The sequence below is a fragment of the Elgaria multicarinata genome, chromosome 1 (assembly GCF_023053635.1).
Source record: "Elgaria multicarinata webbii isolate HBS135686 ecotype San Diego chromosome 1, rElgMul1.1.pri, whole genome shotgun sequence".
Classification (NCBI taxonomy): domain Eukaryota; kingdom Metazoa; phylum Chordata; class Lepidosauria; order Squamata; family Anguidae; genus Elgaria; species Elgaria multicarinata.
In genome coordinates, this window is record NC_086171.1 from 115,147,694 (window position 1) to 115,162,080 (window position 14,387).

General features: G+C 40.0%; 1 protein-coding gene across 3 annotated transcripts in view; it reads right to left on the reverse strand.

Moving 5' to 3' along the window:
- The window catches only part of DENND1B (DENN domain containing 1B), a 211,527-nt gene that overhangs the window by 47,368 nt on the left and 149,772 nt on the right, over positions 1 to 14,387 (reverse strand). The gene's annotated exons all lie outside the window — the stretch shown is intronic.

Sequence of the window (14,387 nt, forward strand, 5' to 3'; positions counted from 1 at the left end):
CTCTCTTTTTTTTCCCAAGGCCTATTGACATAAATAAGCTTTAATTATTTTACAGTAAACGGCTTGGGAACCACTTTTCCTGCAGATTTCTTGCCACCAGCGTAACAAGTACCTACTTGTCTAAGATGAAAACAACTGAGTATCTTACATTTGTGTTACAAAAGCTTAGTTTCGAGGCACACTTGGAACTCAGCTTACAACTTAGGGCTGATCTATGTATTCATGGAGCTATTGCTGGCCAAATTCACAACCATATGGGGTCTTCCTGTTTCTGGAAAAGACTTCAAGAATATCTTACCATGGCTCTACTAGACGGTGGCCATTATGCCTTTATTATTGATGTTGTTGTGTTTACTTCTGTATAATCACCATATATTTTCAACACCGTGTTGGGGCAGTCGATAATTGTGCTGCGTTAAACTCCTGTACCCAAGGTCATATGTTGTGAGATACAATGTGTATAACGGTCTTTAAAATATCAACTAATTAAAAATGCAGCCCAAAAGTTAGAAAATAGGGCAACTAAAATGACCAAAGGGTTGAAGGATATTTCCTATGAGACAGGCTAAAGGATTTGCAATTTGGAATAAATAAAAAGGCAAAAAATGGAGAAAGTGATATGAGTTTATAAAATCCCTAGCGAGCAGACCTGGGTTTGCAACGGTGGGAATAGCCCTTGTGTTGGTACATTGAATATATCAAGCAAACTTACATAGCTTTCAGAGTTTGACATATTGTGCCCTCCCCACTGGAGTGAAGACATAGGGCCTTGCTAGATGATGGGTTAGCCCGGTGCAAGCCTCGGGCCTGCCCCTGTGCGTCCAGATGACGCACAGGGGATCCCGGGCTCAGACAGGGGTAACCCTCCTTTGGCCCAGGATAAACGGCACTGCTTGTGGCCCAGTATTTCCCGCGGTCTCGGGCCCGCGGGCATGTAGACCAGTCCGCTGCTTTCCCTGGCTACTGCAATTACTCACGAGTAGCTGGGAAAAGCAGTGCACGGGGCGCAGCACTCCGAAGGAGCACTGGGCCCATCGGGGCAGGGGAGAGATCGGGGGTGGGGAGATCACAGGGGGGAAGCGGAGATTGTGGGGGGAAGCGGGGATTGCGGGGGGGAATCGCAGCCAGGGTGGGGAAATCGGGGGCAGGGGGGGAGTGGGGAACCCTTTTTTAAAAAAAACTGCCTACCTTCATCTCCTGCGCACCTGGCCCCTTTAAGGCTTAAACAAAATGGCAGAAACGATGGGGCTTTCCTTTACCCCGTTGTGTCTGACATGTAGAAAGGAGCGACAGCCCACGCTACTTCTAGCGCAGGCTGGCCCCTCCTCACCACCTGATTTTCAGGTAGGTGTAGCAAGGCCCTCAGAGATGGAATCAATCAAGGCACTATGTTTCAGCTTGTGCAACTTGGGGATGTGGACAAGCTGCTCAAAACATTGAGGGCTACACCCATTCTCTGGAGCCTTGCACCTTCCTAGATATTAAGAGCTGCCAGACTGAGCTTATAGTCTGGACCGCAGAAGTGGTCAATGCTTAGCTGTTGGGAAAGGGTTGTTCCTACTGCCCTTAAAAGGGCAGTGGTGAGACTGCAACTGAAAAAGCTAAATTTGGATCCAATGTTCTTTGACAACTATTGCTCAGTGTCCAATATCTCATTCTTAAGCTAGGTTCTAGAGGGAATGGCAGTGTCTCAAATCCTGAAAGTTTTGGAGGATGCTTATTATTTGTATACATTCTAACCGGAATTTCAACCCAGATACAGGGAGAGAACAACTCTGGTCACCCTGGGAAGGGTTGGAGGAAGTATGGCGCTGTTAATTCTCATGACCCTCTCAGCAGCGTTTGATACCACTGATCATGGCATCCTTCTGGATTGTCTGGACATATTGGGACTAGTGGACACAGTTTTATGGTGGCTCTGGTCTTCTCTGATTGGAGGAATTAAGTCAGAATTAACTTTGGGGTTCCATTTTGTCCTCTCTGCTTTATAACAACTACATGAAGCCACTGGATGAAGTCATCCAGAGATTTGGGTTAGTGTCATCAGTATGCAAAGGCAATAAAGTTCTACCTCTGGTTTCCATCCTACTAAAAACCTAGTATTGCTATGGAACATCTGAACAGGTGCAAGGTACTTTTGGGATGGGTGAGGGTGAACAAACTAAAACTTAACCTAGATGAGACAGGTACTGTGGGTGGAGAAACTGGCTAACCTGGATGGGAATATTTAACCACTTCTGGATAGGATTGCACTCCCTGTAAAGGTTCAAGTTCACCATTTGGAGTCCTCGATACTATCTTTGGAAGCACAGGGTACACCAGTTGTGACCCTATTTAGGGACAGTGGACCTTGCCTCAGATGTTCTGGGGAGAGGAAATGATTCCCCAGAGACAAGAATGATTAAGTCCACACAGCAGCTTCTCACACTCACTGTTCATGTTTTAATGCAAAACAAGAAGCACAGGAAATAATAGCATTGTTTTATTTATTGAGGCCATTTATTAGCCACTCTTCAAACAGAGCTCTCAGACCTAAGAAGTGTAATACTCAATAATATACAACAACAACAACAACAACAACAACTTACATTGGGCAGTTAAAAATCCAGCATAAAATAAGAACTAAAATGGGCAAATAAAAAGGTGTTCACTTGGAGCCAAAGAGAACATAAAGATGATGCTAGGCAAACTTCTTCAGTTAGGGAGTTTCACAAGCACAGCAGCATAACTGAGAAATCCCTGTTTCTGATCACTACCTAATTGACTTGAAATGGTTTAGGAGGCTGGAGAGGACATGGAGCAAGGTCTCTGAGGCTGATCTTATCAAGCCCATTCAGGAGCAGGCCTGAAGGCTTTAAACTGTGCTCAGAAACAGACTGGTAGCCAATGCAGTTGCTCTAAAACCGATATAAGAGGCGCCATATGACCAGTCCTAGTTAACAATCATGTAGTTCCATTTTGCATTAATTCCAAGCAGTATTCAAAGGCAGCCCTACATACAGTGCATTGCAATAGTCAGAGTAAGATGTTATCAGTGCATAGATACACGTGGTCAGGCTCTCTCTATGTCAGGAAGGTTCACAGCTGGCATACCAGCTTCTGCTGGTCAAAGGCACTTTGAACTACAGGGGCCACTTGGGCCTCCAAGGATAAGGTTCGATTTAATAGCAACCCCAATATTGCACAAGGTTGTTTGTCTACTCCTCATGCTCCCTTCATTATTCTCATAGTCAATAAAGCGTACTGGAGTGGGTGGGTGTTGTCAACAAAGTCCATACATTACTGCCATTTAGCTTGCATGGACTGGATTAATGGAGCATACACATCAAAGGCCTCCAAATCCCCATGCATGGACATGCTTTGCAAAATACCTGACCATAGTGCCTTGCTGGATTATAGGAATCCTGTGCAAGTCAGTGCCCAGGTTGGTTCACATTACAACTACTCAAATCAAGCATGTTTAATTGAGTGTTATAATTCCATCATTGTCCCAATGCACTGCTGTTTTTTACATGGGAATGAGGCTCAGATGCCAGTGCGCAGCTCACAGGGACTTTCGTGTTAATTTAAATGGAATTTTCAGTTAAAAGTCTTAAACGTTATGAAAAACTGAAATAAGATGTTTCTAAAGAAATAAATGGAAGATCTGCATGAGCATACCTTTTCACAAAGTTATTACCCCAGTTACACACTGGAGCTCATATAGAGTTCTGAATCAAGAGCCTTTGGATGAAAACCAGAGATATTGTGGAATAATTGCAGAAATTATCCTGGATATGTTCAGGATATCCACAACATTCATGCTTTCACAGAAGAACCACATTGCTATTAAAACCACATTAGCAATTCTTAATTTTCTAAAGTCAAGTGCATAGGTTGTGAAAACTGCAGTGCGCAGCACATGCAAAACATTTGACTACAGCTGGTGTATTTACCCATCTAAAAAGATGGCAGTGCCTTACTAAAACAGATGTCAATCTTAAAACACACACACACACAGACAGACACACACAGAGCCTATGCAGGAATTAATATCCCTTTGTTTCTTCATGCAAGCAGCCATGGCTATCCTTGTGAATGATGATTGTAATTGAAGCGTCAATCTAATTAACAACTAAACTCTGAATAATGCTAATGAGAACTGAACATGGCATCAGAGAAAAGACCAGCTCTACAGGTGATAAACCTTCACAGTAGTGACATTTTCCAGTGTAAAGTCACAGTTACTGTGATCTGATCAAAGAGAGAGACCCCCATTGGGTCCAATTATAACCGTAGTTTTGGAAAAAGAATTATTGAGTTATGATGTTCATAATCTATGCAGAAAGGCCTTTACAGTATAGGTCTTCTCCCTATAGCTGTGATCTTTTCAATTTATATCCACGCTCCATAGATCCAGATAAAAGTTTAGAGTCTGATTCATTTAGTCCACGGAGAGCCTAAACCAATGTTCACGTAAGCATTTTTTTTAACCATACACACACACAACAAAAATGCAATTTGCAGTTTTAAAAAGCAACAGAGTTCAAGGTTGCAAAATAACTGTTACACTAAACTTTTCTTTTTAAAGAGAAGCACACATTACCATATACAATCTCTGAAAAAGCTAGGCACAATAACAGCAGCAGTTATACCTAAGTAAGTGGAAATCTGAAATGTGAAACATGCCTGAGCTTCTAATCTGGGCAGTTACGGCTTATATGTAAAAAAAAAAAAAAAAAAAAAAAAACCCGAACGTAATATAGGCCGTCATCTTATGCATTTTTGAGCTAAATCTCACTGAAATCAACAGATCTTATCAGGCTATAAATTAACAGCATTATCGATTTCTCTGCTTTCTCCCCACCTACCCCCATCTCTGCAAACAACTTTGTACAGGGTTGATACACGTACAAACCAGAAGTGAAGAAGTATTTCACCCAGTTTTTTTAAAATTATTTTAAATCTGAGGGATTATTCACTCAGACTGGTAGGATACATGCCTGACTCACACTAACTCTAAGATGGTGTCAAGTGTACTTGTCATAATTTCTCACTCTCTTCCTCACTTCAGGATCAGGGGAGAGTTGATTGCTGAGATTCCATTACTCAAAGATGATCTCAGCTTCCTGAGAATAATTAGCGATCAACATTTGGATTCAAACATATAGAATGAGCATATTACAATGCACTGAACCACCCAAAGGGAACTTTGGGGGGGGGGGTCTACACTACAGCTTTAAAGCGCTTTAAAGCGCTTTATAACAGTTTTGACAACTGTTGGAGCCCAGGACACACTGCATATACAGTTTTCAAAACGTTTTCAAAGTGCTTTAAAGCGCTTTAAAAGCAATAGTGTAAATCCCCCCATAGCACACAGTGCGAGACGTTTTGCCATATCTGAGGTTGGGAGTGTGGAACACAAGGCTGGAAACTAGAAGACGTGGTAACGTACAGAACAGCTGAAATTAACCTCCCCATCCAAACTGACAGAAGGATATGTTCAGTTTTGCAATGACACCCATGGAGTGGCCTTTTCAGTAGGGGATAATTAATATGAAGAGGGAGTGGCTTAATGGGGGCAGGCTCCATCAGCAGCCTATACACATTCATTAGAATATCTGTAGAGAGCCCTCCACCTCCATAACAGGATACACAGAGACTATCTATAAACATTCTAATGAATGCAGGCGGGTAGGGGCAGAGCATCCCACCACGATGTTGCTCTCCTTATGCAGTTTTGGTACTACTATTAATGCAAGAATAGTGATCAGGAAAGATTCTTATTTTCTGGAGGGAGGGGAACACGTACAATAAAGGGATGGATGGGCATTCATTCATATGTACAACATAATGGACATTTCACTGTTTTTAAAATGAATCTAAAATGAATTCTAAAAGAAAATAAATTATTTTGTGGATTTAGTTTGTTAGCAGCACTCTAAACATTAAATTATAGGATTACTAAAAACACCATTCTAATTTGGATTTTAAATAGAGATTTAAATATAAGACTTTTTTAAAGTATTTGTTTTTGAAGTAATTAAAGTAATTCAAGAAACATTCAGAAAACTTGCAAACAATTTCCCCAAGTGCTATAAAAAAAGGAAGGGCACACTGATGGACGGATGGACAGATGGGCAGACATGAGCGGTAATAGACTCACAACTAGAGGTAGGGAGAGCAACTAAATTAATAAGGATTTAACCTTGGCTTAATCTCTTGGCAGCCCCAGACTGCCTCCATCCCTTTTATGGTCAATGGTTGGGATATGCCACTTTCAGCTAAAAGCCAATTTTCTAAGTTTTGTTTGAAATAAATACCATAAAATGTCCTACAGCATCACACACATTGGAATCTGAAAGACTCAACTGTGTGATACTATCACTGCAGTTCACTCTATGTAGGGCTGTCTTTGAAGAATGTTCAGAAACTGTAAATGCTCCTGAATGCAGGAGCTGGGCTGAGAGATAATGGCCAAAGGGACCATATGACCCCCATCCTTAAGAAACGACACTGGTTACCAATTACTTTACAGGTTCAATTCTTTTTGACTTTTAAAAGTCTTGAATATTCTTGGGAGCTGGATAGCTGAAGGAGCATCTTTTCCTATATTTTCCTATAAGAAGGTCTCGTGCCGGTATTTAGCCTTAGATGGAGTTTACCACCCGCTTTGGGCTGCATTCCCAAGCAACCCGACTCCGAGAAGACCCAGGTCCAAGTACTTTGAGGTCATCCAGAAAAACTCTATTGTAGGACCCCATGCCATCTGAAGCTCAGCAAGTAGTTACCAGAACCAAAGCCTTTTAACTGTCGCACTTTCCCTGTCCAGAGGGAAGTTTGTCACCCAAGTTCACTTTCAGCTTTTAGACAAAGAGGGTCTGCATAGTCCTTTTTCTGGCTACAATGACACAAAAGGCTCCCCTCTGCAGATTGTACCGCAATGTATGGAAGGCAACAAGAATGGTAATGGAGGTGTATTGGTGGGGGAGGACTAGTGTGTGCATGATACCCTAAGGCAGAACACCTCAAGCTGCTACTACCTGCTAGATTACTGTAATGTGTTGGAAATAGGGTTGCCTTTAAAGACCGTTTGAAAATTTTAACCAGGACAGAATGCAGCTGCTCAAATGTTTGTTGAGAACAAGCATTCAGAGCTTACAGCACCAGTATTGTCCCAGTACCATTATTTCCAGTCTTACTTTAATGGATTCCTGCATTGAGCAGGGAGTTGGACTCGATGGCCTTGTAGGACCCTTACAACTCTGCTATTCTATGATTCTATAATTTAAGGTGCTGGTGATGATCTTTAAAGCCCTAAATGGTGTGACCAGAGCAGTATTTAACATCCAAGCAGCACTCTGCTCACACAATGGGACTTTCTCCTCCCCTCTGCAGCCCCCACCCCATGCCCTCCCAAAATCTGAACCAGAGAAGACTTTTGAGTGTGTGTGGATAGCTCCACAGGGGAGGAGAATCAAGCAAAAGGTCTTAATTGGATTCCACCTCAGGTTATTTGAAGGAATGTCTGTACCCATACAAACCTATCTGGGCCCTAAGGTCAGCATTAAAGCTCCTGCTTGCAGACCCCACCATCAAGGTTCATCAGATGGCAGGCATCAGAGACAGGGCGTTTTGGTGGTGGCTCTACACTTTTGAAACTCTATTCCACAATTGCTACATAACCCCACCTTTCTTACTTAAAAAAATGGACCTTAGAAAAAATCAATTTTTATTATTATTATTATTATTATTATTATTTATTTATTTATTTATTTATTTATTTATATAGCACCATCAATGTACATGGTGCTGTACAGCGTAAAATAGTAAATAGCAAGACCCTGCCGCATAGGCTTACATTCTACTAAAATCATTTTACTTTGTATTTTGTTACATCTGTTGTGAGATTGGCTTTAAACTATTTTAAACTGCTGCTGTTTTAATTTTGTAATTGAATTGCTTTACTTGTATGTATTTTTAAAACTGCATTATGGTTTTTTAAAATCATGCTTTGTAAGCTGCCTTGGGATGGCTTTCCCCCCAAAGTGGAATACTTTAAATACATACTTTAATACATACTATAAATAAATAAATAAATAAAATTCAATGTAGTTTATTAGAAATGACCACTTCCAGCCATATAATTTCATGAACTGTGTAAGAAGGGAAGAAGAGAGTGAGCATGGGTTCCAAATATTTCATATACAAATAATATAAATATATATTACATATTGAAGTCATTAGCTCTTCTGACATGAGACTTCCACGGCTCTCCATTGAATTTCTCCTCTGCATATTTCTATACTGAACATTTCTAATTGTACTTCACCCCATTCCTCTCCTTGAAGGCAAAAGGGAGATAGACTAGTAATAGAAGACTCAAAAACTACATTTGCATAACATTAAACATAAGTTGCAGCATTTTCATATGAAAGAGGAGACTAATAAATTAGTAGGCATGGGAAATGAAAAGAAGTTGGAAAAGAAAGAAAATAGGATGGGGGAGAAGTAATGAACACTGAATTAAGGGCTCAATAAGGTGTTTACCAGAGGTTATAGCATATATCTAGCTTAATTTGCTCTCAAGTAATAAAATCACATCAGACAAATAAAATATGGCATGGTAGTGGGTTAAATATGGGCCCAGTTTCAGCCTGTTAAAAATCTTCTATCTTTATGTCCACGCCATTTCATTTCCATACAATTCATTTTGGCATACCAATACACATAACCGGGTTAGTATGTTTTGCAAATTAACAACATAGCCTCTTGAACAAGTATTTTGAGAGAAATTGTAACTTCAGGCTAATTTTATAAAACGATATTTTGGTCAGACAAAAAGGAGCATGGATGCAGTGCTGGTTTCTTGTCACATAACCACAATGAAACAGCAAGGATACTTTTATGTTGCCTTTGTCAAATGACACAACATTAGCATGACAGAATAGCAGGAAACTTCCAAATTAATTTCGACGTTTCAGTGACACTGCACATTTTAAGATTTTGGGCATTTGTTTCTTAACATACAGGGAGCAGTCAAGCCTGATGACCATAGGGCACATCAGTCTGCATTCCTGCATCAAGGAACAACTGTCTTCAAGCACCATAGTCCATGTTCAATGAAAGGATATCCAACCTGAAAGATGTGTGTGAAGTCTGGACACACTAAATATATTATAATCGAGGAAACACATTTTGAGGCAAACAATGTGGTCCTTGTGACCTGTGGATGTTAGGACTGTGTGTTCCTTATGGGATCACATTCTTCCAAAAATAATAGAGGTTTTTTGGGACCCTGTCCTGCTCCCAGAGTCCCAGGTGGCAGCAGTAATAAGAAGTGCCTTTTATCATCTTTATCTGATAAGCTGGATCCAACCGCTCCTAAATAGCTGACATCTAGCCCAGGTAACCTCTGGTAACCTCTAGAATGGGCTTATTGCAATGTGCTCTACACGGAGCTGCCTTTGATGAACATTTGGAAGCTTCAGCTGTTGTGCAATTGTACTGCCATAACCTTCCATGAACTGGACAAGGAAAATACATTACATCTATTCCAGTGTAACTATACTGGTCATCTCTTAGCTTCTATGTCCAATTCAAAGTACTGGTTATTACCTTCAAGCCTTTAGACACCCCAGGCATAAAGTACCTTAGGCATCAGTTATGAACCTCCCCATTTTTAACATTGTGCCTCATGTCTGCTCATATATATATAACCCCAATTCTTCTACTGTTGGTCTTTATGTAGCCAAAGCAGCACCATACACACAGAAGAGGCTACGGCAATCTTGGGAGAACCCTGGGGTTTGTAGAGTAAAACAAATCTTTAGGAAAAGGTATCCTAAAGTGGGAACACCCCCAAAACAGCCCAATGAGGATTGAGCATTGTCAGTGGCCATGAAATGCTGATGGAATGTTTGGAGGCCCCTCCACTGGAACACTAGTGTGTGTTTGTTTGTGGGGGTGGCTGGGTGGGGGTGACAATGGAATATAGTGGCTAGAATACTGAACACACTACATATTGTTGCAAATCCCACTTGTTCCCTCTAATAGCTAACTTAGGCTAGATCTACACTACTACTTTGTAGTGGTATTGAAGTGCACTGATAAGTGTTGGGGCACAGGACACATTCCTTATATCACTTTCATAGTGTTATGACTTGCTTTTTATTCCACATTTGTAATGTTTTGACACAAGGTCAAATCTGGCCTTAGGTGGCCCTGTTGTATTGATTGAACTCATCATATTTTATCATGATTTTACATTGTGAACCGATTTGGGATTTATCTATTTATTTATTTATTTATTTATTACAATGAAAAACTGGATAGAAATTTTCTGAAACAAAGAAATAAAATAAATAAATTCAAATTTTCTGAAATAAATAAATAAAAAGGTGCCACTCTTTAATAAAATAGAGTGTACATTGTATATCCGAGAGAATGTGATGTATGCATAAATAATGTCTGCAAAAATAAGATGATGATTTTAACCTCAGTTGGGAAAGCCAAGCAAGTGCATGAAGGAGGAAATAACTGTCTCCCTGGCAAAGTATACCTCAGTTGCAACATCACCATTTCTAGCCAGATTCCCTAGAGGCCAGAGGGAGGCAATGTTCCCATTCTGATACCTTCCTTTTTTCCTCGAATAATGTCAGTGGCAGACCCATCCATAAGATGGAACCTAGATAAAGCACACATACTGGATTTATTTTATTTTACTTTTGCTGCAGATCTCACATATCTTACCTCTGTTTATGAAACAGATTCTGCTAGACTGCAGAGTCTCCCCAAGAAAGTGCAACAAACAATTTTGTGGGCTTCTTTTCATTGTTAAGTTAGACATTTCTGTTAATGAAGATTTTTATTTGATGTTGTTGTTTGGATTGTCTTTTTAGGTTGAACTGTCATGATGACATGTTGTTATCATCATCATCATCATCTCTTTCCTCGCTCATGGAGGTTTTGCCAAGTCATGCTGTCTTTTACTGATTCAGGATTTTGTTTGTTTGTTTGTTTGTTTGTTTATTTATTTATTCTATTTCTATACTGCCCAATAGCCGAAGCTCTCTGAGTGGTTAATAAAAATTAAAACCATGAAGTACAATTCAAAGTATAAAACAAACAACAGTATAAAAACACAATATGAAAGTACAATATAAAAGCACAACCAGGATGAAACCAAGCAGCAATGCAGAGCTTTATACAGATTTAAAATAGCAAAGTTAAAAGACTAAGACGATAAAACTGTTAAAATACTGGGGAAATAATTTCCTGACAATTGAGCATTTTTCAAGTATAACTGCTTTCTGTATATTGGTGTGGATGTATTTTGTAGGCCCAGTTTCTGAAGGTTTTCTGTATAGTTTTTTGATGCCGGTGCCTGATGTGACTAATGGAGTAATTGTGACCTTTTCCTGTTGCCATAGTTCATTAACTTCCATGGCCAGTGTATATATTTTTCTCTCTTTTCCTCTTCCTTTTCTACAACATTTTTGTCATTAGGTATTGCTATGTCAATGAGGTACATGTGTTTTTCTTTTTTGTCTGTAACTATTACATTTGGTTGATTAAGAACATAAGAAGGGCCCTGCTGGATCAGATTGAGAGTCCATCTAGTCCAGCACTCTGTTCACACCATGGCCAATCAGCTGTCGACCAGGAACCAACAAAGCAGGATGTAGTGCAACAGCACCCTCCTACCCATGTTCCCTAGCAACTGGTGCACACAGGCTTACTATCTTGGATACTGGAGGTAGCACATAACCATCAGGGCTAGTAGTCAATGACAGCCTTCTCCAGGAATGTATCCAACCTACTTTTAAAGCCATCCAAATTGGTGGCCATCTCTATATCTTGTGGTAGTGAATTCCATAATTTAACTGTGCACTGTGTGAAAAAGTACTTCCTTTTATTTGTCCTGAATCTCCCATGGGATGACCCCGGGTTCTAGTATTTTGAGAGAGGGAGAAAAATGTCTCCCTATCCACATTCTCCAAACTATGCATCATTTTGTACACCTCTATCCTGTCTCCCCTTAGCCTCCTTTTTTCCAAGCTAAACAACCCCAGCTGTTGTAACCTCCCCTCATAGGGGAGATGATCCAGCCCCTTAATCATTTTAGTTGCCCTTTTCTGCACTTTTCCAGCTCTATAATATCTTTTTTTTAGGTCTGGTGACCAGAACTGTACACAGTATTCGAAGTGTGGTCGCACCATAGATTTGTATAAAGGCAGTATGATACTGGCAGTTTTAATTCCTTTCTTATAATGCCTAACATGGAGTTTGGCTTCTTTACAGCTGCCACACACTGGGTTGACATTTTTATCGAGCTGTCCACCACAACCCCAAGATCTCTTTCTTGTGTGGTCACTGCCAGCTGAAATCCCATCAGGCTATACTTGAAGTTGGGGGGGAGGGGTTTTGTGTCTGTATGAATTGTTCTGTCTCAGTATATTTTATGATCTAAATAGATTGTTTTGGATAAGTATGTATAGAATAGTGTTTGATGAGGTTGAATTTAATAGGCAGATGTTGGTGAATTATTTTTGCAGCTGTATTGTGTCTGTCCACATAGTCCATTCTTGCCAGAATTTTACATCCTCCTGTTACATGGTCTATTGTTTCTTGGAACAGAAGACATTTCCTATTTGCTACCGGGCCAGGTACAAAGCCCTAAACAACTTGGGACCAGGACACCTGAGAGAGTGCCTTCTCCCCTACCAACCTGCCCGGTCACTGAGGTCATCCGAGGGCATGCTCCTGGTGGTTCCACATAGACCCATCCTCCGATTGGAGTCCACCAGGGGATGAGCCTTCAGTGCTGTAGCTCCCTCCTATGGAATTTCCTGCCTCTGGAGGTCAGGCAGGCGCCAACTTTGTATTCCTTTCGTCACCTCCTAAAAATGTCATTATTCCAGGAAGCCTTTCCTTAACGACTAGCCACGGTTTACTGTACATTTTGGTTCTTTTAAAATCTATTTTAAAATGTTTTATTCTGTTTTATTTTATTTTATCTTGTACACTTCTCCAAAATTTTCAATGGGGAGTGGTATATAAATATTGTAAATAAATAAATAAATCTGTTGTTACACTGTTATTTTTATGATGTATTTTTGGTAGTTCTTAGTTGCTATAAATTGATCAATTATTATTATTATTATTATTATTATTATTATTATTATTATTATTATTATTATTATTATTTTGCATTGTAAATTTTTAATATCCTATATGTCATTATGGCCATTTTAAAAAAAAATGGAAACGAGGCTCATACATGCTGTTATTAATAAACAGTAGTAGTAGTCCAATTTTATTGTATATAACAGGTTTTAAAAAATTTGGTGCAACAGCAACAAAAGAAAGATAATCACAGAGAGAGAGAAAAGATGAATAAGCCCCTCAAATCAGTTCATCATGTGCACAATCTACAGTGACTTTTCAGGAGCCTTGCTCTAATCTTTTTAGCAGCCACTGCAAATAAGGCTACTTGGTTAGTTACATAAGGGTCCATATCTTCAAGTGGTTTACACATCTGCTCAGCCAAAGTTCTGTCAAACATTCCTACAAGCAATCTTTTCCTAGGGCTGCCATATAGTTCGCAGAAAAAGATATACCGTATTCCTTCGATTGTAAGACACCATTGATTGTAAGACGCACACTAACTTCAGTACCACCAACAGAAAAAAAGCTTTGTTTCTAAGCAATAATAAACGCACCCGCGATTCTAAGACGCACCCCGTTTTTAGAGATGTTTATATGGGAAATTGTGCGTCTTAGAATCGAAGAAATATAGTAACGAATGATATCCTCTATCCCCCCCCCGCCCCCGCATAAACAAAGGTGTTGGAATAGAGGGACATTTCTATACCTCCCATCCACGTATGCCAATGGCATAGTCTGGAAGCATGATTCAATGAAAGCCTTCCTTAGTTTGAGTCAAGGAAATAAGATAGAAAGAGATCGCTCACCCTTGTACAGATTGTACCACCTGCTAAATCCTGTATGCTGGATGATTCCAGCATCACTGTTAGCATCCTGTGTGTTTAGCTCATCTCTAATTTTAATCTTTGACTCACTTGGCTGAAAGGAAGAGAAAGATATGACAGTTGTTCAAAGTGAGAAGAGGTCCAACCACCCCTGTTCCTCTGTTCTAGATAGCATAGTTTAGCGAATTGGGTGTTCAGGCATGTTAATCAACCTTTTCAGGTAAAAGAAGATAGCCTTGTTTTCTCTAGCAGAGACTGATGGTAGCCCCACTTGTACACGAAGAATAGCAACTGGGATGCTAGGAGGGAGAGCTAGGATGCTTCCTAGAAATGTGTTCAGAATAACTTCCAGGTAATCTATTTTACCCAGCCCCCAAATTTGTGCTAAAATCTTCTGCTCAAGTATTTTCAATG